We start from the raw sequence: 25,698 nt of genomic DNA, 5'->3' as shown, positions 1-25,698 counted from the left end.
CAACTGTACTATGGTTCTCCTGTGCTTGTACATTAGGATACTATCTTTAATTACACAAAACACATACTATTTTTTCCACAAACACCTCCTACCTCCCACCCCCTCACCCCCTTTCATTCCCCCCCCTGCCCTGGCTCATTCGCTGGACAGAGTGAAAGGTGATGCAGAAATGAATCAGTGTTCTGCAGTGAATGAGCCCATTGTCCATCGGTCCCTCGCCTCGCTCACTGCACAGCTTAGAAGGTGTCCGGTAAATGAGGCAAAAGGCTGCAGGAAGAGGATTGTTCATCCTGTGCTCTGTGTGCCCCCTAAAAGTGTCGTTACAATTATGCCATTAAAATCCTGGTTGCAGTTCTCGTGCACAAAGAGACCTAGTTGATGTCATCTATTAAAACATAACGATCATTTTCTAACTTTTGAAGAGGTACATTTGCAATGTTCATTTATATACAGACAGGTAGAACTTCTGCACTTGGTATCAGACTTCAGCTGGGCTTTCTGCAGAGAAAGAGACCATTCAGTGACAAACTTTAATTCACAGATTTCCAAGAAAAGAAAAAAAAAAGAAAAAGAAAAAGAAAGAAAAAGAAAAAGAAAAAGAAAAAGAAAAAGAAAAAGAAAAAGAAAAAGAAAAAGAAAAAGAAAAAGAAAAAGAAAAAGAAAAAGAAAAAGAAAAAGAAAAAGAAAAAGAAAAAGAAAAGAAAAAAGAAAGGAAGGAAGGAAGGAAGGAAGGAAGGAAGGAAGGAAGGAAGGAAGGAAGGAAGGAAGGAAGGAAGGAAGGAAGGAAGGAAGGAAGGAAGGAAGGAAGGAAAGAAGGAAAGAAGGAAAGAAGGAAAGAAGGAAAGAAGGAAAGAAAGAAAGAAAGAAGGAAGGAAGGAAGGAAGGAAGGAAGGAAGGAAGGAAGGAAGGAAGAAAGGAAGGAAGGAAGGAAGGAAGGAAGGAAGGAAGGAAGGAAGGAAGGAAGGAAGGAAGGAAGGAAGGAAGGAAGGAAGGAAGGAAGGAAGGAAGGAAGGAAGGAAAGAAGGAAGGAAGGAAGGAAGGAAGGAAGGAAGGAAGGAAGAAAGAAAGAAAGAAAGAAAGAGAAAGAAAAGAAAGAAAGAAGGAAAGTAAGTAGGGGAAGGGTTTGAAATAAATTCCTGTAAAACTTGAACAAAAATTACTCAGCCATTAAAGAAAGTGAAAACCAATTTATACCACTGCTGCTAAGAGGGCAACCGTTCATTTCAGTATCAGAAAGCTTGTTATGTTGTGTCAAGCTGATATTGCTGAAGACTACTGAAGTGCTGATATGTGAACCTAATTTGGAGGATTTGCAAGCTGTGGAACTAGTAAGATCACAGATAACAAGAGGATGGATCTATTACACACTTTCTCTGGTTTCATCATGACATAATGCTCCAAAAATCAGAAAGTAAAATACAGAATTGGCTCCAATCCAAGCATCCCAATATGTTAACTACAAAGCTGGATTTGTGGATGCAGTATCCATTAGTTTCCTTTTTTTAAAAAAAAAAAAAATTGAAAAAAATTAACACAATTGAAGGCTAGAAGTCCTAGAAGTCCTTGTTAAAAACACAAAGCAGGCTTCTTCCTAGGGGTAGGCTGCAGGGGAAACTCAGGAGGGCTATAGCTCTCTATCTTTCCTTTTCCCCTCCAGTTAGCATCATATAGCACACCACAAACTCTGGGTCACATACAGTCATATGGTTTGCAGAGCTCTAGTCCTTCCTCTCTTCGCATCACAACTGTGCTTAGCCCCTGCCTTCTGCTGCAACATACCTCTGGCCCGAACAGAAAGCATATTTTCAAGCAGGGTATTCTAGCTCAATGTCCATTCAGGCTTCTGAAACTGACAAAAAACTAATGGAAATGTGTTGCATTTACGGTAATGATTTTTGTGTTATAAACACCTGGTCTTGATGGCTCAGATATTTGGTATAAGCTATACAATGACAATTTAGGTCACTGTTGGCTCTCAACTTTGAACATATTACTAACAGACTATTGAAGGTTCTACACTAGAAAATGGTGAAAAGAATATTTTCATAGCAAACAAAAATTTCTGAAGATTTTCCTAGGTAGTGCTTGGATGAAACAGACAAATTTTAGTGTATTTTGAGAGAAAACAGCAAGAGAGTGTCACCAAAATAATCAGTGTCCCTTGATGAGGCAAAAGAACCAAGCTCAAATCACCGTCCTGAATCAATGCAACACAGACTGAGCCCCCATACTGAGGGTAAGCACCCCAACCAGTTAGCCATCATCATTCTGGGTTGGGTTTCTGTAACTGAAAATTCCATCTTGAACCTGCAAAGCCTCTCCTGAGAAAAAATTCATTGAAACCAGCATGCTTTCCTGCAAAGTATGATTTGTTTTCTGCACTTTCCAATAAAAATAATAATTCAAAAGTATGCATTATAATTTATATCTCATTTATTAACTTGGCACCTGAATTACAAATTAATTTCTTTATAAGCATGAGAATTTCTCAATTCAACTTACCAGTTTTCTCAGCAGCCAAACTCCTGAGTTTTGTCTGATTTGCAATCTTGAATCTGATGACTTGGGCCAAAGATATGAAAAATCGGACATTTGGCTTCTATTTCCAGTACTGTCACTGAGTCTTTGTTGCAACTTGGATAAGTCATTTAACCTCTCTGTCCAACAGTTACTTGATCTACTAAATATATACAGCAGTATGCAATCTGAGTGTATTATAAAACTAAATTAAAAGCCTTGAACAAAAGGTTCTAAGTGTCACTTCCCCTCCTTTTTTTTTGCTAGTTATAAGATCAAAGAGTAAGAAAGGCAATGTATTGTGTTTATAAGCAGTGAACATCTGATAAGTTCCTTAGTCTATGCCAGTATCGCTATAATCCCCTTTAAACCTACTGTCCCCAATTACAAAGATAATAATAAAAGGTCTTGTAAGCAAACAACAGTGCAAAAGACATTCCAAGGTGCAAAGTACAGTTATGTTTATTCTTATCCCAACAATTTTGGTGGGAGTGTAACAATTAGGGCAAGCCACAGCAGGCTTCCCAGTCCCCAAAGTTTTCTGATGATTGCCACCACACAAGTTTTCGGGGATTGATGTAGACTCCCTGTTACTGATCAAAATCATTTTGCTGGACTCCATTTTTAGGTTTCTTAGATTCCTTAACCCCTTCCAAGACTTAAGGGAAAATGGCAGCATAAGCACACTTATATTCCAAATGTAATTGGTTGTGCCATGCCATGTTTATGCTGCAGTTGTGTATCAGATTTTGTAGCTTCACGCACAGATGGATAATAAGGAACATTACTACCAAATCTGCATGGAGTTATACAACTGAATATTGTTCCCGTACACACTTCCATCTCTGATTTAAATGTTTGCCTTATGTCTTTAAAGTGCATGTCAACAGGATCTGGGAGCATACATTTATTCATATTGTCAACAGAACACTATCATGTCAGACATATTCATACCTCCACCAAAATACTACATGAAATAACCTTAGATGTGTCACTCAGCACAAGCCATTTCTCCCTTATTCAGCACTGCTACCTGGTGAAAAAGCTTACATTTTTGTTTACTGCTGTGGGCACAGTGTATTGAATAGTAGAATAAGTCTTTGACTGGAAAAGTCTTCCACAACTTACTTCCCTGTGGGTTTTCTATTTCCCCTGCATTGTGCATTCAATGCAGATGCCCAGTTCACATGTGTTTTTTCTAAACTTTTATGCAATCTATACAAATATCTGTTATTTTTCTAACCACATTGATCAGTTTGAACCTGGCTAATGTGGATAGCAATTGCATGATTATCCACAGGTTCTGGCCTAATTACTGTGGTGTTACAGTCTGGTTAACACTTTTTGCTGATCTTGTTTTTCGAAGTTTATCTGATTTTTATTTAAAGGCAATCTTCCTAATTTATTCTTATCAGAAGAGCCACCATTTCAGTATTAATACATAAGGACCTCAAATCTATCTTCAATCCAATGTGAATTTGATTTGACAACCAGGAAGTTACTTCCACTTTTGTTATGCCCCTGTGTTTCCACTTCCTGCAAAAACATGAACTCCAACTTAACCCACTCTTCGGACCCACATGATTTATAATACCAAACAGGCCATTGCTTCTTATGATGTTTAGTAAGTGAGATGTATACTCTTCCAACTGAACCCATGCTCCTTTCCCTATATTATAGTTCAAAATACCAAGAGCAGTCAACAAATATTAAAGCAGAAATAAGACACCAGACTCCAAATGTTTATCTTCTGTGCTAAACAGAGAAAAGGGGAGAAATGCTGAAGTCATTGCTGACTTATGAAATATCTGTTACTAGAAAACAACCTAATTCTTCAGGAATTAGATTTTGCAGTATTGCCTATATCATTGATATTTGGAAACATAGTAAGAGCCTAAGTAGCTTAGACGAAAAGGGTAGAATGTGGACAATTAAAACAGGTCAAGAAAAAGGCAGAAATTAATTCATTTTCTCAAACATCAAAACTGTCTCAAAGAAGACAATACTGTTCAAGATGAGAGTCAAATTTTAAACACCTTTATGGATGTCTGAAGACTGATAAAGAAATTCACTGATAGGGCTGTTGCTGATTTCAGCTAGATCGTACTGGGAGATTACAGTGTAAACTGGAAGGGCCAATACTGAAAAACTCTTTAAGTAACCTTTTGTTGCCTTCACTAGGATCTTCAGGGCATCTATCCAGTCCAGCTACTTTCTCCATTTGGTTACATCTCAGTCTTTTACCAACACATCTTCACTCAAAATACACAGTGAAAATACCGCCTTGGTAGCAGCACCAGCATAAGGCAAGTTTCAGGCATAGAATATGAAGTCACCATGAGGAAACTGGTTATCACAGATCATTACATCAACCTCTGGCCTTGTCTTCCAACATCCATGTCTCAGGGCATTTATAAAACTGCTTCAAATCTGGGGTTAAGACTATGTTTAATAACTGTCTTCCTCTGGAAGGCTGTCCAGCTCTCTACAGTAATTAAAGTGTTTATCTAGGCAAGAGACAAGATTTTCTCACAGACCTTTCAAAACTCTGAAATAAGCTCACTCATCAAGTAATAAGCTTTAGAAGTCTCACCACCTTTTATTCCAAGATCAAAGCATACTTCCATTAGATGGACTTGTAAAACGGTAACTGTATCTATAAAAAATAAAGAACAAATCAAAAGAAGCTCTACCAAAATAAATGTAAATGTCATTTTCCCTACGTGAATAAGATCTGAAAAGCAAATGCCCCATGCTATTGCTCAGCATCTTATTGAGGGTGCTCACATTCTGAATTGAGGAATGTGACAAAAGATCTGGTCTGAAAGTATACACATACAAAGGTACTCATACATGAAGAGTATCTCAAGGCGTAGACTAGCAATGCTCACCATTTAACCATATTTATTGTTTGACCTCTCACCCCTAGGTCAAAGTTCTGAATATTTAAAGATTTAAAAGTTTCCAAATAATTCTATATTACATGTGGAAATAGCTTTTCAAATACTCTTACATACTTTTGCATGAATGTGCTCTCAGTCATTTTACTGAACAAACCATACTCCCCAGATTTAAGCTGCAATCCATCTTTAAGAGCTTTTTATCTAAATTAATATTGCCTGATGGTTTTTTTTACTGCATCTGGAATCTTCAGGGTCCAGACATACTTTTTATTGTAAAAATCCTACATCTAGACTAGCAGGGATCTAGTAAGCAAAATTATTATGTAATTTCTATCTAAAGATTCATATCAACTCTCACTAACATCATAAGCCCATCTGCTTCATTTGACTTTATCCCTTTGATTTTCTCTGATGGTGTTGTAAATCCCCTGTCATTTTCTGTTTTCTGCCACATGTCTACCATATGTATTGCATAAAAATAAAGGCTATTTTTCTACCTCCCACCTATGAAGACTATTCAGCTACCAGAGTGTGCTGAAAATGATTCTTAGATGTTTACTCTAAGCAGCCTGCGAAAAGCCAATCTACAATATACAATAAGAAATCCTAAAAGTTGGCAAATGGAAGATAACCACTTGACCAAACAAGCATGTTATTTATTACCTACCTTGGAATGAGGATCAGGTCTCCAGAGTTGAAGGGCTAGGGCACTAAGCCCCGATTCTGGGGCTGGAAAAACTATCTGCCTCTGCACGTTGTTTATTGAATTTCATCCTTTCTCTGTTTCCTGCTTGTCCAAAATACAAAGCACAGTTTGGATCTACTGGAGCTCTAAAAATATTTTTCTTCAGCTGGAAGGATTCCACTTAATGGATGTCACATTTGTGGAGATTGACATTATTTGAGGCAGTGGATATCTTCATTCTACAGTGCTCCTACAACACACTGGATGGCACAAAACCAGGACTATCTGTGATCTCAGATTTCTTATCAATTCCTTCCTTGAAACATTCATATAAACACGGCATTCAGTATTCTTTATAAAAGTACAGGTTCTAAGCATTCTTTCTTAAAGGTGTCTATTGCTCATCGTAAGTGTAATCAGAATACAGAACTAAAATGCATGATTTCTTTGGGTAAGCCACTAAAGAAACATTTTTTTGGTTATGTCCTGAACGGCAAGCTCAGAAGTGTGCAAAACCACAAAGAGAGCAAATTCTTTAAATAACAAATGTGTACATTTTTTGTTTGTATGTAGCTCTTCATGTCAAAAAATAATCCTCTTGCTTTGGTGAGATAAATCTGATGACACAGTCTTGAAATATATTTTTGCTCTATGCCACTTTTATCTCCTTTGTAGCATTCTCTAATGTGACTGCCAGAATGCTGTTCTAATTTGGAGGATAATTTTCTATATGAGAACTGACAGAATGAAAATAAATTCAAAGTTCCAGGAAATAATGAGTTCCTGATTATGTGTCTGATTACTGTCAGCTCAAGGAATGTACAGGCTTCAGAAATGGAGGAGACCACTTTTGCTTTCACCAAACTGGGAGCCTTGATTTGATGGCAGAGGGAGAAGGCTTTCAAGTACTTTTAAATCCTCCCCAGTTCTACATGAGAGTTATTTTGAGGTCATGATCACGTTTCTAGACTGGATAAGATTCTCTGGTAAAGACATCTGAGTCTTATCTGCCTATTTCTGGCTTTGTTTGAGAATGTTTATATTATTCAATGTGGGAGACTTGAACTCATGACAAGGAACATGATAAATTTTCTTAATCAAACTGGGTATCAAGAGGTGGTCTGTCATCATTTCCCTTTTGTTGCACTGTGAAAGAAAGCAAATAAGGAGCATCTAGTGTGATCCCCACTTCTGTTTCAAGTCTCCCCATCAAACCATTAAACATTCTCTGGCCTTTGTCAACAGCCTGGTAAACATCCAGAGAGAATCAGAATAAAATAGTTTATTTAACATTCCTCTCCTCCAACTGCTGATTAGGATAAATAGTTTGGATAAAAAGCCTATCTGATCCAAAACTCACAAAAAGAAAGGATTCAGCTATCAGCAAAGTTTAGATTTGGTTTCAAATATTTTTAAACAGCAAAAGAGTTTTTTGTGCTCTTTGATATTTTCTCAATCCTCAGCACATCATGTTAGCACTGTGTCAAAGCAAAACATCAACATCAAATGATCACTGGGTAAACTCCAGTGAACTGGAGTAAAAGGCTGGAGGCTGAAATTCCAGGCACAATATAAAATCTGGAACGGCGCCAGAACAGAGTTCTTTTTAAACTCCCTAAAAGGCTGAGGAATTGATACCTAGCAAATCCCTTCATTGACCTAATAGTTTGGCAATTGCTAATTCTGGTCAGACTGATGAGCCCTTTGAGCCAGGATCATTTCCTCTGACAGGGAAAAGTGTCAAATGATTCAAAGAAAAACATAATCTTCTTCCTCTGGCCACCATTGTGCTCATCCATAATGAAAACAAAGCAACACTATGCCTAACAGAAAGCATGTACCTAGCACACAGAAACTTGTGGTCAGCTCAGGAAGTGAAATAGAAGAATTCAGAACTTGTTTATATTTTAATCCTGGACAAAGTGATTTTGTAATCCTGATCTCCTCACATTGAAATACTGGGGGATGGAATACTCCCCAGCAGTTAATTATGTGCTCTGAAAATACTTCTCTATAATAATGTTGTTGCCATTTAAGTTTGCCAACTGTCCTACTGATCTTATATTATACCACAGTAAACAGAAACAGCCGAATTATCTTAACAACTGTCAGAACTATCATGTCAGATGCTTAGCTGACACAGGTTAGAATAGCTCTGTTGCATTCAATCATCATTTTAAACACTGAATGCCCATTCTTTGTGTTTGAGTTCCGTAAGAAACAGTCAATCAACAGTTACTTTTTATTGTATGTCTGATATGTTTAATATCTTTTAAACACTGGGTCAGATCATCAGTTACCATAAATCGGCAAAGCTGAAGTTACTGTATCAGTTTACACAACTTAGAATGTTGCCTGTGGCTTTCCCACAGTAATAAAGTTAGACCACATATCCACTTTGGTGAAATATTTGAAAATATTCAAACAATCTGCATCCTTAGCTCCCTTTAACAGGAATTAGGGATAATCTTATCCATCTATCTGTTGGGTAATTTCTATTTGTAAACCACAGTTCCCCACAGTGCACATACACACATCAAAGTGATAGAAGGCAAGAAAATGCCACAAATGAAGTCCACAAAGGAATGTTTTAATATATATATATTCTTTTGTCAAGAAACTGTAACCACAGAATGTGATAACACCGTGACTGAACTTAAAATTGTGAACTCACTTCTAATTTTTTAAAATGTATACTTTTAAATTTCTCTTGAGAAAAAGTTTCACAATTTTGGCACATTAAATAATAAATAGCATTAGATTTCATGGTTAATATACTAGTAAAACATAATAATAGAATAACTTCTGAGTCAAGAAGCAGACAAAAATAAGTCAATTTTCATTTTTACTATTGTCCATGAAAAGAAAATTAAGGTAAGCTTTTTCAAAACCACTTTTAGGAAGAGGCTACATAACTGTAGCAGTTGAGTGAAGAAGGGAGTTTATCACTAAATTCACCACTGAAAATAATGTTCTTCAAGTAACTGTGAATGCATGCTGCACAAATGATCTAGTATCCTACACCACACACAGAAGTGGAGTCTCTTTAAAATCTTACAACTTTATCAATAGTCTGAAAAATATTCATGATTTTCCTGAAAGCTACAGCTGCTTTCTCTATTTTATTAGGTCCCTCTTTCTTACACAGTTTAGGAGAGCTGGCTGAAAAGGCGATCAGAACAAACAGAACAAACGCTGGAACCAGAATCAGAAACAGAGAAATGCCTTCTCCTAAAAAGTCATGTTTGAAAGACCACCACTCTCACAACACCAGGGAGCGCTAAGGAGTGTTTCACCAGGATGGAGACCCCAACAACTGCTGGCTACTTCATGCAAACAATTTTGTGCATGTACTTTAAAGTAAGGCCTGTTAAATAAATGTATGAGGACAGCGTATTCTCATTGCAATGAGAGTATGCATTAAAGACCCATTCTGTTATTTTGACATCAATTCTGAATCAGAGTGAAACCAAAAACATTATTCAAGAAACATGAAGTTTGAAACTTCTCACTTCAGAGTTTCCCTCCTGTACTTCAGCATTTAATTTCACAAACTACTGCAAGACTGTCCCAAGGCAGCTCAGACACATGAAAAGAGCATAGCATATCACATGAGGATGGGCACAAAGAAAATGAGGGAACTCCAGCTCATCACTATAGCTCATCCTGGTGAACTGGGGAAAGAAAAAATAAATAAATAACAGAATCTAACAAATTAATAAGGGGAAAAAGAAATCAAATTAGTTATCCTTCTTCTTAAAACAGAGGAAAAATAATTTTGTTCAGCATTTCTGCTCTAACATTTGTGTTCACCCCTCCTATTCACCCTCTTACAATTGAGACTTTAACAATAAACACTGAGTTTAAAAAACAACACAAAACTTCCATGATCATATGGTTTGTTTGCATTTTTTTCAGCTAGTACCATTCATTAGAGTGGACCTAGGAGGAAAAAGAAGCAGTAGCTGTATGCTGCCACTAAAGGTGAGGAATGCCATGATACGGCAGTAGCGTGCAGAGAGCAGGAGAGAGAGAGGAACCCAGGTATCGTTTCTTATCTGCAGAAGTCAGCCTGGAGTTGGATTTCCTGGATAACATGAAAAAAAGTGCTTGATTTTTTTTGTTGTTGTTGTTGTTTTTTGTTTGTTTTGTTTGTGAAGTGGTTTTTTTTCCCTTTTTGCAAAAAGGCAATATGGTTTGAATACAGAAAAAGCTCTAAGCAGCAATACAGAAAATGCTAGTTAAATATGGTTTGTCTGGTTTGGAACTGGTAGCCTGGACAGAGTTCATTTTAAATTGTTGAATGCCATCTGTAAAATGATTCCATACGCATAAAACAACTTTGGGGAAAGGGAAAAAGAGAGAAGAATTGACCAGTGGAATCCCTTGTGAAAGTATGTCTAAAAATACTGAGGTTTAACACAAACCAAAAGAAAAAAAAGCCAGGAAATTCTAACTTAAACCTAACAACTCCATCCTGAACCCATGCTGCTGAGAAAAATAAAAGGAACAATGCTGAGATTTCAGAACAGATCTGCACCTTTAACTGAGCTTCCTGGTTCCTCTCCCTTTGTTAAACATTTCTAATGTTAACATTTAAATAGTTAACAGCATTTATGACTGCTCCTAAACAATAAGTTTTGCAGCCATACTATAGAGTAAGTTCATTTGCTGCAGGCAAAGCACTGGGTTTAAGCACTTTTCATGATGTTTCTTGTGTAAACAAACATCAGTGAAGCTTTGTGAAGGTTCCTTTTTATGGCAGCTTCTTAATATCGTGCCATACCTAAGTAAATGAGGGTTTTTTCCAGGTTATCTCCTTGGGATGATGCAGTATTTTAAATATTATGAAAATTCATTAAATTATTGAGTAATAATTCTATTTGTATGCCAAAATTATAATCTGTTCATTATTTCTACTTAGTTTGTTGGCATTTTCAGTTGTTAGTGATTTGCTGTTTGACCCTGGATATGATACAGGCACAAATGTCCTCCTGCAATGTGCTTATATGTGATATTTAGATTATATTTATGATACTGGCATTTATTTTGCAGAATATTTGTTTTCCTTTCTAATGATTATTTCACACTCAGAGAAAAGAAAGCATAAAGTTTGCCCAATCAGATGAGATGCGTATTTTAAAATTGTCTAATAAAGGTGATACTGCTCTTGCTTATATTCTGGTTTAGAAACAACACACATCCAGTCAGAAGACTGATGTTAAACCATGTTATTCTTCTGCCAGTCAAGAAGAAGCTATATTATTATGCAATATGGGTTTCCAAATTCATACTGCACACCGCAGCTTGGATTTTATCAACTGAATACGTTTATATCCATCTACAAAAGTTCACATCATTTCCTTTGGGATACTGAAAGCATAAAATGACCAAATATTATTTGTCTGAATTATCTGCTGATTTGCCCTCAACTCCCACCAGTGGCTAAGTCCTTCCCACAAGACATAGCTTTTTTCCCAAAGCACATGTCCATGAAAGATGACTTTTAATTACTCTTTGATCAACATTGAAGAACCTGAATATTTGTTTGCTTCAGGCACTGATTTTTTAAAAACTTGTTTTTCTTCTGATTTGCCCACCTGTTTGCTATTATGCTGAGTTCAGTGTAGGTCTCAATGAAAACATTTCTACTGTTGGCTGACCAAATGGACACTGATTGTATAACAGCTGCAGTTTGATAGGTGCAGGAGATGAGCCTGTGGAAAATGTGGCAATGTGTTTAGCAGACTTAAAAAAAAAAAAAAAAAAGCAAAAAACAACAAACATAAAACAGTGCTTTGTTCAAAAGCAGGCACTCAGGATTATTATGGTTATTTATGTTTTATTGGGATAGGCAATGTATGGATATTAAGCATAAGAAAGTCTCTTTACTGAAAGTAAAGTAGGCAATATAACCCTGAAACAGGGCAGAATGCAGCATTGGAGGCACACATTATTTCAGTCCCATGCTTTTGGAAGGACTGAGTAGTTAAGATAGGTAGGAACTGAGTGTAGAAAACAAAGCAAATAAAAGATGATAAAGGCATATGTGAAAAGACTGTGAGAGGATCGGAGGAAGCAAGAGAAATTTGGAGCTAGCAGTCTATTTGCTTAGTGAGAGAATCTAGTCAAAAACCTTGATATTTTCAGCCAAAATCATCATCTTTGTTTTGTTAGGTTTTCTTAGTAAGTATAAGCAAATGCTGCTAAATTGCTATACTGAAGAACAAAAATATTTTCAGATACAAAAGCCTCACATCTATCTACCTCCAAGTGTGGGACATCTATCTACCTCCAAGTGTGGGACAAATATGATCCAAAGGTGGAACAAATTCCACAAAGGAAAAGTGAAATTATACATTCTAGAAGTCTTTCAATGTATCATAGTGGCATCTAGTGAGCAAAGCATCGGTTTCTATTGGGAAGAAGTTCAAATGTGGTATTGAACACTGAATTAGCTAGAAAAGCAACTCAGAGGAGCTAAAAACACCTCCAGTAATTAAAGGGTGAATCACAGTTCTTACCAGAAACTACATCACATGAAAAATTAACAGGTAGGTTTCACCATAATAAAGAATGTAAGAAATGGAAACATTCCTGGGCCACACTACTTCTGCTCTGCCAGCAAATTATATATAAAAATAAAAAAATAAAAATAAAACAAACTCCATCTCTTCCACATTCCCAGTGGCTTATTTAGCAACTTCTCTCTGCCTACATAGAGAAAGAGGACTGTATTTTCACAGATGGTAATAAGTGACTCTTCTGCCAGAATCTGGCAACTGCTGCCCCATATTGGAAGATCTGGGAACTCTAACTGCAGCAAATTGTGCAAAATGGATGCTATATACAGCACAGTTTGTCTTGTAAAGTAGCAAGGTATTCAAATAAAGGGAACTGATTCACGTAACAGTTTGGAGAAAATTCTACAACAGATGCAAGTACTGGTTCAAACCTCTTTCTCAAAATGCTGAAATATCAGTACAGACATTTGCATGATCTTATAGCTAAACATGAGACAGTGCAGTGAATATGCAGTCTTCCTGAGAATTCTTATTCATCCTTGGACATTTGGAGTCCTGAAGCTGCAGACCCACCCAATTCCATGTGAATATATAGAATTATTCCATGCTTATGTACTACAGCACACAGATTGAAATGTGCTTTTCAGTTCCACCATATTGACCATATTATGCAGATGGGGTGATTAAAAAAACATTGCAAACCAAAAGCAAAGCAGAGAATCTTGTTGTAAAAATGTACAAAATTACAGTTAGGGATGAGGGCCTGCTTGAAGTCCAGATTACAATTATATTCCTTTCTGCAATAATTGGAAGGATACCTTGAAAATAAAGGAATACAGTTATTCTGTAGCAAAATGATTTAGAAAATATTTCTTTTTGTGTTCTGCCAGTGGTTTTCCAGGTATTTAACAAACAATTTATCAGCTGCCTTTTAGACACAGGGAATTTAAGATGAACATCAGCTATTTCCTCAGGTTCATAACACAGAGTTTTGGCAAAGCTGGAATTAGTTCCCATTTCTGCTTTTCATACATAAGCATGACAGTGGTTGACCTGGCAGCTCATCTGAACTAGTCTTGATTATTTTTTTTAGCTTTTAGTTTTGTGTTTTTCTTGTATCTGCTGGGTTCTAGCTCTGCTTTCTTCCTGGAATCAGAGGAAAGAAAGAAAGCAACTAATAAATACAGAAAAAAAAAACAACAAAACAAACAAGGAAACTCTAAACATATCCAGTTACCTTTCTGGTTTACATCACCCAACATGTTACCATTCTGCTGAAGGTCTGCATGTGAAGGACCCACTTTCCTTTCAGCCCTGAGGCAATGATTGAAACATAATGTACTCCTATGAGCAAAGCACACCTTTGGAAGTTTTGGAATAGCTATTCTGGAACTTCTCATTTCAATCTATTTTGAATAGATTTCAAACTGTAGGTAATGAGATTGGCCGTAGTAACAGAAGCTCTAACACTCCGCAGGTGGAACACAGGACTGTAAACCTGGAAAATTGCAAACTTGCCTAACATCTAAATACAAAGGATGAAGTCTGTGCCTTATTGAGATGGTTAGGAATTTTTTGTTGCCACAAAAGATATTCTCAAGAGCTTAATGTCAGTGCAGTGCAATGACAAAAAAAAACAACAAACAAACAAAAACAACTTTCTTTGGATGTCTAAAACTGAGAGTATTAAGCAATGAAGAAAGAGTAATCCAGCTTCTGTTTTGCACAGCACTAATAAGGCAAGTACTTGACCATACTTGTGTCTGAGCTTTGGTGATAGTGGCAGATCCTGGAGTTCAAAGGAGGGTCACAGAAATGATACAGGGCCTGAAAAACAAGGCATAAGGAAAGCTTCGCTAGTGCAGACTGCAGGAACATGAAGGGAGAAATTCGGCAAAGTAATAAGAGCTTTTCAGCCTTTTTCACGAGGATTTTACAAGACTTTTTCTGAACACTCACTTTGAAAAATTCAATCCCTAGATATGACAGTAGCTTAACAGTGAAGATAATTAAACATAGGGAAAGTCAGGGACTAAAGAATCAGGTTTCTAAGGAGAAACTATCTCTCTAACAAAGTTTTTGCTTTCATTGAGCTTTAAGGAAAATTTCTTTGTCCTCTTCTTCCACAGACAAGTATGTTCATATAGAAGAAGAGGCAGTGAGAGGAAACTGGGCCAAATGGAAGTGCAGTCTTTCCAGATGTCAGAACTCAGATCTCTCAGATGTGAGACCTCAGTTGGAGTATTGTGTAGAGTTCTGGTGTCCTCAACATAAAAAGGACATGGAACTGTTGGAACAAGTGCAGAGGAGGGCCATGAGGATGATCAGGGTGCTGGAGCACCTCCCTTATGAAGACCGGCTGAGAAAGTTGGGGCTGTTCAGCCTGGAGAAGACTGCGTGGAGAGCCCATAGCAGCCTTCCAGTATCTGAAGGATGCTGGGGAAGGACTCTTCATTAGGGACAGTAGTGATAGGACAAGGGGTAACTTAAACAGGGGAAGGTTAGATTAGATATAAGGAAGAAGTTCTTTCCTGTTAAGGTGGTGAGGCACTGGAATGGGTTGCCCAGGGAAGCTGTGAATGATCCATCCCTGGCGGTGTTCAAGGCTGGGTTGGAGAGAACCTTGGGTGACATGGTTTAGTGTGAAGTGTCCCTGCCCATGGCAGGGGGGTTGGAACTTAATGATCTTAAGGTCCTTTCCAACCCTAACTATTCTATGATTCTATGATTCCATAACTGGTAGAAATGTATCTCCTACATCCCCTCACCTTATGTTCAACCATAGATATTGTGCCTCCATATTACATGACGCATTTAATGGTTTGAGGTGTCAGTCCCTTACATAAAAGTCAAGAAGCAAGAAGAATTATTTAACTTCTGCTTTACATTGCAGAATTATTATTATTATTTTTTTTTTTTAATCCCATCCCCCCCCCTTCCATTCTGTGAAAGAGAGAATCAATTATTTATAATTTCAGGGCACTCAGCAGCCTTCAGTACCTAAGGGAGGTCAACAAGAAAGCTGGAGAGGGACTTTTTAAAAAGGCAGGTAGTGATAAAACAAGGGGGAATGCTTTAAACTCAAAGAGGATAGATTTAGATTAGATATAGGAACAAAGTTCTTTACCATGAGGGTGGTGAGGCAGTGAGCAAAACAGGTTGCCCAGAGAAGTTGTTGTTGCCCCATCCCCAGTAGTGTTTAAGGCCAGGTTGGACGGGGCTTGGAGCAATCTGGGCTACTGGAAGATATCCCTGCCCATGGCAGTGGGTTTGGAAGTAGATGAGCTTTAAGGCCACTTCCAACACAAAACTTCCTATGATTCTATGATTTGCTGTTTGTGCAGCTCCTTTTTCTCACAGCTTTGCTGCTGAGAATCAAAACATTCTGTGCAAGTGCTGTAAGGGGATGGGTGAGATTTACGGCATTCAGCACCAGCAGTGCAAGGCCAAAGGAGACCTTATCATGATATACTCCCCATTCTTTCTCATACACCTCCTGTGTCCCACACAATAGCAGACACATTTTGAGTAATTATATAATTGAGCTAAACCCAGAAATTTTGTCTCTGGATTAGTCAGAGTCTGTCCACATAAATGAATGAAATGCAATAGTGTTTGCAATAACTTCCCCATGGATGATGATGCTGTTTTACAAAACAGAGTCCACACATAGCTGTTGCAGAGTAAAGGCAATTAGTGATGGACTTGCTTGGTGAGAGAAGTCATCAGGCAAACTTTGCATTGCAACTCTGTTTAGAGCAAGTAAAGAAAATAGAAATTTAGTGGGAGGGTTGAAAACATAGGCATCCCTGCCAGACATTTATGGAAAGCCAAGAAAAGAAATTCTAAGCTGCTCCTGTACTAGTCAAATGAACAGATTCTGTCCATGAAAAGCAGTTGTTTTCTTTCCTCCATTTGTTGGGTGACACAACATCCTTGCTCTAAAGCGCACTCCTCCAGAGTCCCCATACACCTAACTAAAAAGCTTCTGAGCACACATTATCATCTCTCAGCAATAAGTCGGCCAGGTCATGGACCCCACTTTGCTTCCTACGGTCCAGAGATACTGGACATGGCAAAGATTAACCAAGCCATCAGTCTATGTATGTGAATAAGTGGCAATAATTTAACAGTTATTGAAAGGAAGTTGAAAAAGTACAGTCTAAATGATTTGACTGTGAAACCAGTGATGGTCTGTCAGTTCCTAGGACAACTCTCCTAGTTTACAATGTCCAGGCAGGTCCAAAGTATGCACGCCAATCACAGTGCCCAGTGGGACCTGTTTATACTAAAAATAAATTAAAATAAAATTAAAAGCCACCACTTTGTGAAATCTCAACTTTAGCTTTGGCACTGGGGAGCTGAAGTGGCCAAGGGAAGTCCCATCCAGGCCCCATCCACTGAGGCCAATTTCCAAAGCCCTTTATACAGCTGCAGTTTTCCAGGACTTGTTTTGATTCTTCAAAGAGTACATGAAATCTCAGTAGTGCCCCTCTCTTTCCATCCCAAGGATACATACCAAGAAGCTTTAAAGTACTCTTAGAGAACAGAAGACAAAAAAATGCTTCTGCTTCCTTAGCTATCTTTGTTCCAGAGACTTTTTAAAAAGAAAACATACATGAGAAAATAATGATTAACTAATAAAATAAACCATCTTTAAGTCCTTTTCTGTCTATTGAAACCTTTTTACAGGCTACTGTTAGGCATCAGGTAGGCTGGTAATCTCTGTGCAGAGTCAAATACTGTATCACATGAAGTGAATTACTGGCAAAATGTGACAGGGACCACAATGGAAACACTGAAGTTATTTTAATTTGGTTTTTATAATCAAATTTCCTTTGTTTCTGTAACAGTCTAAGAAGCCAAAGGAAAAAAAAGTCACAATCAAAGTGTGAGAATGACTTGTGATTTATAACTTTTTGACAGCTATCACAGGGAGTCACAGGAAGAGAGAAGATTGAAAGTCCTGATACCTGGAAAGATGCATATAAATAACAGCACTTGCCAAGAGGCATCTCATTAGGTTCCTACCCATCTTTCAACTTCCTTTATTAATTATTGCATGATATTATCACTCCTTGGAACACCTCCCTCTAAGTAGTATCAGCAGCATAGACCTTTTAACATATATCAACTGGAAGCCAAGAAGGGGGTCACAAGACAGGCCAAGCCTAAGTTCCCCACTCTGTTCACAGCACAGGATAACACTTTCATTAATAAATGTCTTTGCTACTGAATAGTTTAATGGTCCCACTTTCATCTCAGTCTTTCAGATTTTAACTGTCATCTTCCTCTTTCTTCTGCATCCCTTTTTTAAAAAAGGCACAGAGAAAAAGCATACCATCCAAACCAAACTTGTGGCTATACAAAATAAAATCGAATCAAAAGGCAGGGTTTGAAAGGAAAAAAAGATGAACCCAAAAATTTCATTGAAAATAAGTTGTTAAAATAGTTCCAAAGTTCTCGCTGTTTCTTTCACTTAATAAAAAAATCTTGATTTTTTTTCCTCCACACTCAAGTTTGTATCACTGTGATATTTCATAAGGAAAATAATGGGGGAAAATGAACAGGACCAAAAAATATCATTTGTGTCTTAGTTCAAACATGCAGAGGAAATATCACAATGACAGATAAGTTTAGCGACCTAAGATCTTATTTATCACATTATGTATGTTATAGGGTCTTTTTATATTTTAAGAACCAATGCTCCTTTAAGAAATAAGGGGGCATTTTGATCCTAAGGATGAAATCACAAAGAAATCTCCCAGTGCACTATGACTAGCCTTTTTCAGAAAGCAGGGGGTAGAATCAAGATTAGACTCTAGGACTAAACATGAGCTTGCTTTATTCCCAAAAGTTTTAATGCGTGGAGATAACAGTCTCTTCACAAATATCTCAGATGGTGCTTCCAAGCCCCAGGTCAGAGTTAGAGAAAATGAAAGAGTGGGTAAATCAGTGGCATTCATATTCATGCCCTTTGTTTTCATGGCAGTTGCCCACAGATTTGCAAATACTAGGAGTGTATAATCTTTTCCATGGATTATTTTTGTGGCTTCCAGTGGTAGCTACAGTCACAGGAATCCCAAATAATGCTCCTGCTGGAGACCTAGGGTGGAAAGAATCCACTGCTTGCTGCAAAGCCACTGTCTAGTTTTAGTATCTGAAGCATGTTTATTGCTTTTCACCAGATTTCAGAGGAGACTGGAACCGATAAAGTGATAAATTAGTTCATTGATCAGAAATAATAGAAGGATATGGAATTCCATGGATGAAAACCAAGACAAGAACCCAAAAGGGTGATTTAGGGAGAATATCAAAAAGGACATTTCAACAGACACTCGACTCTGGGGAGGAGAAGTTACTACAGCCCTGTGCTGGGATCCAGGGAATCTCCAGTTTAATTCTTGCCACTTATCTGCCAAACAGTGTGGTTTGATTGCCTAAGCTTCTTGATCTACAAAATAGCTCTTAGGACAGGATATTTCTGTAAAGTATTTTGAGATTTTTAAGTCAATATTCTACATAAAGCTGACTTATTTCTGTTACAGGCAAAGCTATCAGAGGTGAAATGTAGTCCATGCATAAATCAATCACAGTTTGCCAAAGGTTCAAGTTTTTGTGTGTGAAATTTACTGTGTATGGAACAGTGCTGTATTTCCAAGCTGGTTGAAAAAAATTTCTTTTTCTGGTGCATAATTTCTATTGTTCACTTCTATTTATTGTAAAGGAAATAGATCGTGCTGTACCAGGCCCAAAGGTGGTATTAGCTAGTAGGTGCCTTTGGAATTAAGGTAATAAATTATCAGGTTTTTATATCAGCTTTACTAAAGAGGCAACTCCGTGATCACATGCTGAACAAATGGAGCATTGTTTCAGAGGAGAGATTCTGATTCAGAAGGGATTCCAAATTTAATTGCACGGAACTGATAAAAGAAACACTTTCCCCCCTTTATTACCCGATAATATACAATTACACTAAGAAAAAGCACACAGAGCTAGACATTGCCACTGGAGTATTGACCTGAAACAGATGGGAAATAGCTGAAAGATCTACATTTATACTGTCACCATACATCTACATTTCATTTAAAAATAAATGTTCCTATTGGCATTGTATTTAGACCCCTTATTAACAAGGCAATGGACACAAAAACTATGCTAAATTAAATCTTCTACAGCTTACACACTGACTATGCTGCTTTTTTCGTCTCACTCTTTGGCCTATGCAATTTTGTTTCCACGCAAAGAATTTGGCCCTTTTGCGCATTACAGAGAATCCAAAGGATTAACTTTCTGGTGCTGGGAAACAGCTAATGTTCCTGCCAGTGAGCTAAAGCTGGAGTATCCCTTTGTCATGGCCAAATTTATGACATGGATCAAAAACTATAAAAAGCTGTGTTGCATCCTGCCATTAAGGAGAATTAATATTTTCAGTGGTACGTTAACCAAAGTTTTTCCAGTGTCTCTCGTTAAAAGCAGACTGTTGACTTTTCATCCTGGTGTGCCAAACATTTTCACTGAAACTCTAACAAGACTTTCATCTTACAACCATTATTTCTTAATGGACTTGGATAGGGGCAGTGTACAGGAATGGATTTCCTTTTCAGCTCAGCGCAATGGCCCATCATTAGTGTGCTGGGTCTTGGAGAACCATTACACATGCAAACATTTAAAGTATTTCCAGGGTAACTACTTTTCTTCCCTGAAATGCAATTCATGTTTTATCTATTATATTTAAGCAACATTTGGTTGCGTTTCACCTTTCAAGTATCTCTACTATGATCACTTCTCATTCTGCTGCATAGTAAAACTCATAATGACTGAGCTCATACACAAAAACATTATATTTTTTTTCATGGAGTGGATTTTGTAGAACTTTCCCCTCATCTTGGGCAATAAATCTGTCTCTGAAAACCACGAAGCCCAAATGCTTACCATTTGACAAGAATACTGTATGACAACACCACTTGCCACTTATTCCTTATTATTGGGTAGATTATAGCATTCATAGTTGGAAAAAAAAATAAATCTACTGTTTGCCCTTTTAGTGCTTTTTTAGTGATTTTCTATTCATTCCTGTTTTCCTACTGGTGATGCCCTGATATCCGTCACCAAACAGCATTCACTTGCTTTGCAGGAATGTATTTTATTTTTTCCAAGCTGACATGAGCAGCATCAACTGCTTTCCAAAGTTGCCTATTCCTCCCGTTAAGCCCTCTCATTCCTAATATGTACTTCTAAAGATTCCTTAACAATTACATATACAGATGCAGTTTTGGAAACTTTCAGCCTTTGATGGTATTTTGAATCATGGCCCTGTTGGCAGCAAATGAACTCAAAGTTACAACCCTGGAGTGTGATACCATCAGTTCTAAGAAGCTGTGTAATATTTATATGTCTTCATTCAGACTTTATATCAAATGTAACAGGCTTTGCAACCTTCATTAAGATAAGCTGGCACCCAGAGGTTACATATGTTCCTCTTTTTAGGCTAGTATTTAAGTGCAGATGTATATTTGTTTTTCCACTCTACAGTCCACCCTGAACCATTCTTACTGCAAAGCTAATGAAACCATTGCTTTAATCCCCTCTGGCCTTCAGGGTACGTCATATGGTCCTTACTATTTCAGAATTCTTTTTAGTGTGCTTTCTATTTCCTTACTTCTGCAGTATTTATAACTTCCCAGTTCAAGAGGCTTTGGTTTTTCGACGGGCGTCAGGGAAACTAAAACCGTGAGTATCACGCTGAAAGTGGAACTGAAGCCAAATCTGCCTAAGTCAGATGCAGAACAGTTCTGCCCGCACACTTCCCTATTTTCCCGGCATCTTCTCAATTAGTTGAGCCATCCAGGATGGCCTTCCTTTATAAAGATACTTATCAGACATTTTTAAGTTGGACTGCTAGCCATTCTAGTCCGATGATTCTTCTTGTATTCCAGATATTTATACAACATAGACAGTTACAGAAGACTCCTACATTCTGAACCCTTATTGTTTAAGGCTTTGTGATAGACACTGGCCACCCTCTTTACAGCAGACGAATGCAGCTAAAATGTCTATTATTTCTCTTCCTGCATTGTAATGTTTCCGCTTTTCCTTCAGACCTGATCCAAACGCTATCTGAATTAGTGAAAGCCCCACAAAAATAGTGGACAATTTTATTTATTTTTTATAAGGAAAAACTGCAATTCATTTGAATTATGAACCTCATCCCACTGCCTTGATTCACACTGATAGCCTTTAGTCAGAAGAGCAAACGCAGGGCACGATGGAGGCCTTAAGGCTATTGCTGAAAGCAATGGCTACGGGTTTGGCCCCATTTTCTTCTTTTCCTTTCTGCAGTGGATGTTTTGCAAAAGATGAATTCCTCTGTGCTTGATAGTAGTCTATAAGGTTAGACTTTTATACTATATTTTATACTTGAACAAATCCCACTGAACTCATTCTGGTTTATGCTGCTTCTTAGAGGAGACTATTATATGTAAGCTGAATCTCTTAACTATATCAAATCCAATATAAACACCCTCTTTATAAGACACACCTCACTCTAATGCTCAGTGTGGAACTCCTAGCAAAAATTATAAATGGAGTGCTTTGTTCAGGCATTTAACTCTTTCATTCCTAATATCAAATCACAATGCATAAGCTGTTTTTATTTTGCACTTAAAAATAAATATAAATGGAAGCCATAACTTAACCCATATGATGTGATTGAGCAAAACTGGAAGAAGATTTTCGACAAGCAACAAGAACTTAGGATGTGACTTCACCAAAGTTTTGAGGAGTTTTAATCTTATTTTTCGGAGGGGCGTCTGGGAAGGAGTGGGGGGAGGGGAACGTGCTAAAACTTTGCTAATTGTTGGAGAATTCAAACCTGTTTCCATTTATTTGAAATTATTACATAATGGAAGAGGGACGCTATAATTCAACCCAAATGGATGACTTCAATAAGCGGGTGGAAATGATTCAGTACATTAAAGAGAAGCTGTTTCAATAACAAATCTTTATTATAATCAGGAGTGAAGTGGTTAATTTAAGTTTTTACTGAAAAACAGGCTGGCAAAAATGTTTCCAGGGATGTAGGGATTTTTTTCCTTTTACTCAGTAGGGGTTTGGAGAGGAGGTTTGGAAGGGAAGGAGGGCTTCGGTTCCAGGATCCCCGCATTCCCACGAGTTCCATTAAGGAAGGGGGAAGGGCTTCCTGCTGAGGCAGCCATCTGCAGCTTTCTGTGAACAGCAGGAACCAAAGGCCTGGTAAAAGGAGAGTAAACCCAGGGTGACAATTTTGTCTGCATTCAAAGTCAGAATGTGGCTGATTTTTTTCTATTAGTTGTGTTGTTACTACTACTATTATTAAGGAGGAGGGAGGGTTTCTCTGGCAGAATTGGTAGGTCTATAATGGAATATTAATTAAGAGCAAACAATAGTGTTACATGCAGAAAAGTGTCTAGCACAAACACACCATGACAGCCTCTCCTGGAATGTGCCGCCAACAGCAAGCTGGGATTGTCATCATCCGAGCTACTGTCACTCTGCTACAAAATATCTGGAGCCTGCGGATGCTTGTCTGAGGTCCCCTTAAGTTATTGCTTTCTAGGCTAGAGTAAATTAGACCGGGATTTTTGTAAAGTGCTGTCACTTAATACCTATTTTATTAAGGTTATTTTTATGCCCATAATTTGAAGGTAACACATCTGTTATTTCCTCTGCTGCCTGGCTTTGGTGAACACTGCCTATGGAAAGTAACAAAGAGTGACACTGGAAAAAATAACAAGGGTGTTTTAACTTCCAACATCTGGAGAAAACAATATTAAGGAAACAGGAACAAATAGGTACGGTAGCCTACAAAGCAAAAGTCCTCTTTTTAACAACGGTGCACAGTTTATATGGTACAGTAGATTTTTATGATTTTGGTCTGGGCAATCTAATACAAAAAATAAGGTTGAAAAATCTCATTAAAGAAGCAGCAGCTCCAGTTCTTGTTTAGGTCATCCTAATGCCAAAATCCCAGGTACAAAGGGAGAGAGGGGAAAAAAAGTTACTATTATCCCTTCCAGAAAAGAGTTTCAAAATTCCACCACTAAAGCTTCCGGTTATGTAGCTTTCAATAAACTTTTATCACTGCTACATATATGTCCCTGGCTGCTACCTACAGAGACACAGAAAATTCTACTGTATCATATGAAACTTCAAAACTGAATTAAGCATTCCTGTGGAGTGATAAACATCGAGATTAAGAAAGTGGTGGTAATTTTCCAAGTAAAAAAAAAACAACAAAAAAACCCACTGAAACCAGCAAACAAATATAAAACCTCTTAGTATTTGCATTCACATTATTGAAAAAGCAAAGTAAACTGTTGAAGGATCAAGTAATCTTTTAGGGAAAAGGATGCGTTTACCATACAAACATCTATTTGGAAATGCCATATTTCAATACCACTATTTTTTCTTTTTAAATTTGATAGATTTATTTTTACAATGTACATTCCTGAACCCTCCCATTTGTTGTCTGAATTCCTGTTTGTGACCTTGGAATTCCAAATTTGTTATGTCATCCTCTGCCTTTTTTTCTAAGGGCATTGTATTAGAAAATGAAAACAGCATGAAAATACTTCCCTGTCCCTTCACACCCTCTCCTTTTCTCCTGTTAATTGGTATTGCCCTAGCATCCATTTAAAAAAAAATAATATTTCCTCTAAATGGAAAGGTAACTTATGGTACTCTGCCAAATAGAAGGCCTATCTTTGTTTCACAAACATGACAGGATGTGTTTAGCAGAAGCTGCTTATTTCTAGCTACTGTTTTGGGGTAGAGGGATTTCTGCTTTTATTTAATATTTTCTTTTCTAGAAGACAAAACATAATACTGATCTGTTTCAGGTTTTTTTTGAGTTTCTGCCTTTTTTTTTCTTTTAGATCTCCAAAAGGAAGATTCCACTTCCAATGGTGCATGATTATTTTAGCAGTTTTCCTTATATAAAGGCTACATGTAAGTAAAGAATGTTTCTCCTGCCAGTAATGAGCAGGAGACGGCCGTTAAGAACAGATGCTCCTAATGACTGGACCACTGCTTGTGACAGCAAAAACCAGAGGAAATCATTACACCCTAAGCTGTAGATGTGCTTTTAGTTCTCAGTACAAATAACACATGCCTCGGGTCAGTAAAGGACTACTGCATTTGAACAAGTTTGGTTTCTATGCAAAGCTGAAGGTATGTCCAGGTGTTTTTTAGTTTTTAGTAGGTTTTCTGTCTGGGTACATAAGAGTGACTCCAGGCACAGGTGAAACAACTCCATGAACTGCCTGAATACCCCACCCAAGCTGCAAAACTACAGGGTGCAGTGCAGGAGAAGTTCCAAGTCGCAAGAAACTACACTTCCAAAAGATATCTGATTAAAACCTTTGTGCAGTGTGAAAGCTGACATAATGAATGCCAGCCTAACCCAGAAAATCCTCCTCCTTTTAATAGGTGTTACAAATGCTCACCACTTCGCAGGCTTAAGTTCAAAGTCACCTTTATAAATAGCATTTACTTCACAACCGCAAAGTACTATTTTTTTTTCTAAAGAAACTTTGGGATTCAAGCTCACACAAATACAATTTAAAAAGGAATAGTCTGCTTTAGACACTACCAACTGAAACCGCAATGCTTGCACACTATTAAGAAGAATGTGAGGACCTGCTTCTGTCTTTACGTTGCAGAACATTGTTTTGCTCAGATGAGGCTGTAAATGTAACACAGCTTCCCAATGCTGAAATCAAAGTGCTGCAGCAACATAGGTGTTGTCCCATTTTACCACAAGAAACCTCAGACAAACAGGTTTTCCCCACTCCTGTCCCCCACAGCAACCTTCTCAAAGCTGCTACCCGACATTCAGAGATGTTTCCTTTCTCGAAAAACACCAGGCACTCTCACAGAACTTTAGATATTTAATGTCATAATGTAGATTGTTTCTTGTAGATGTGTTTATATCAGCTTCATCTGTGATTGCTCTGTATCACCTGGTGCAGAAAACACCATGTGTTTTAGTGGATTGAGAACATAGTAGGTATCATTAATGAAAGGTACA

At 37.6% G+C, this 25,698-nt stretch overlaps 1 long non-coding RNA gene across 4 annotated transcripts in view; it reads right to left on the bottom strand.

The window, feature by feature from the left end:
* Positions 1–9,612: 9,612 nt before the first annotated feature.
* Positions 9,613–25,698, bottom strand: part of LOC134156692 (uncharacterized) — a 65,498-nt gene continuing 49,412 nt past the window's right edge. For 2 of the 4 annotated variants that reach the window (XR_009962022.1, XR_009962024.1), the window contains one exon: positions 9,613–9,779. This is a non-coding gene — a long non-coding RNA (uncharacterized LOC134156692). Of the gene's footprint in view, positions 9,780–22,614; positions 22,881–25,698 lie in introns of those variants that run through there. The other 2 variants (XR_009962021.1, XR_009962023.1) reach the window with 1 other exon arrangement.

This window comes from Pezoporus occidentalis, unplaced genomic scaffold (assembly GCF_034315485.1).
Source record: "Pezoporus occidentalis ecotype Australia unplaced genomic scaffold, CSIRO_AGI_Poc_V1 ctg9, whole genome shotgun sequence".
Classification (NCBI taxonomy): domain Eukaryota; kingdom Metazoa; phylum Chordata; class Aves; order Psittaciformes; family Psittacidae; genus Pezoporus; species Pezoporus occidentalis.
Note: the sequence above shows the minus strand (reverse complement) of the source record. Positions and strands in the feature narration are given on the sequence as shown.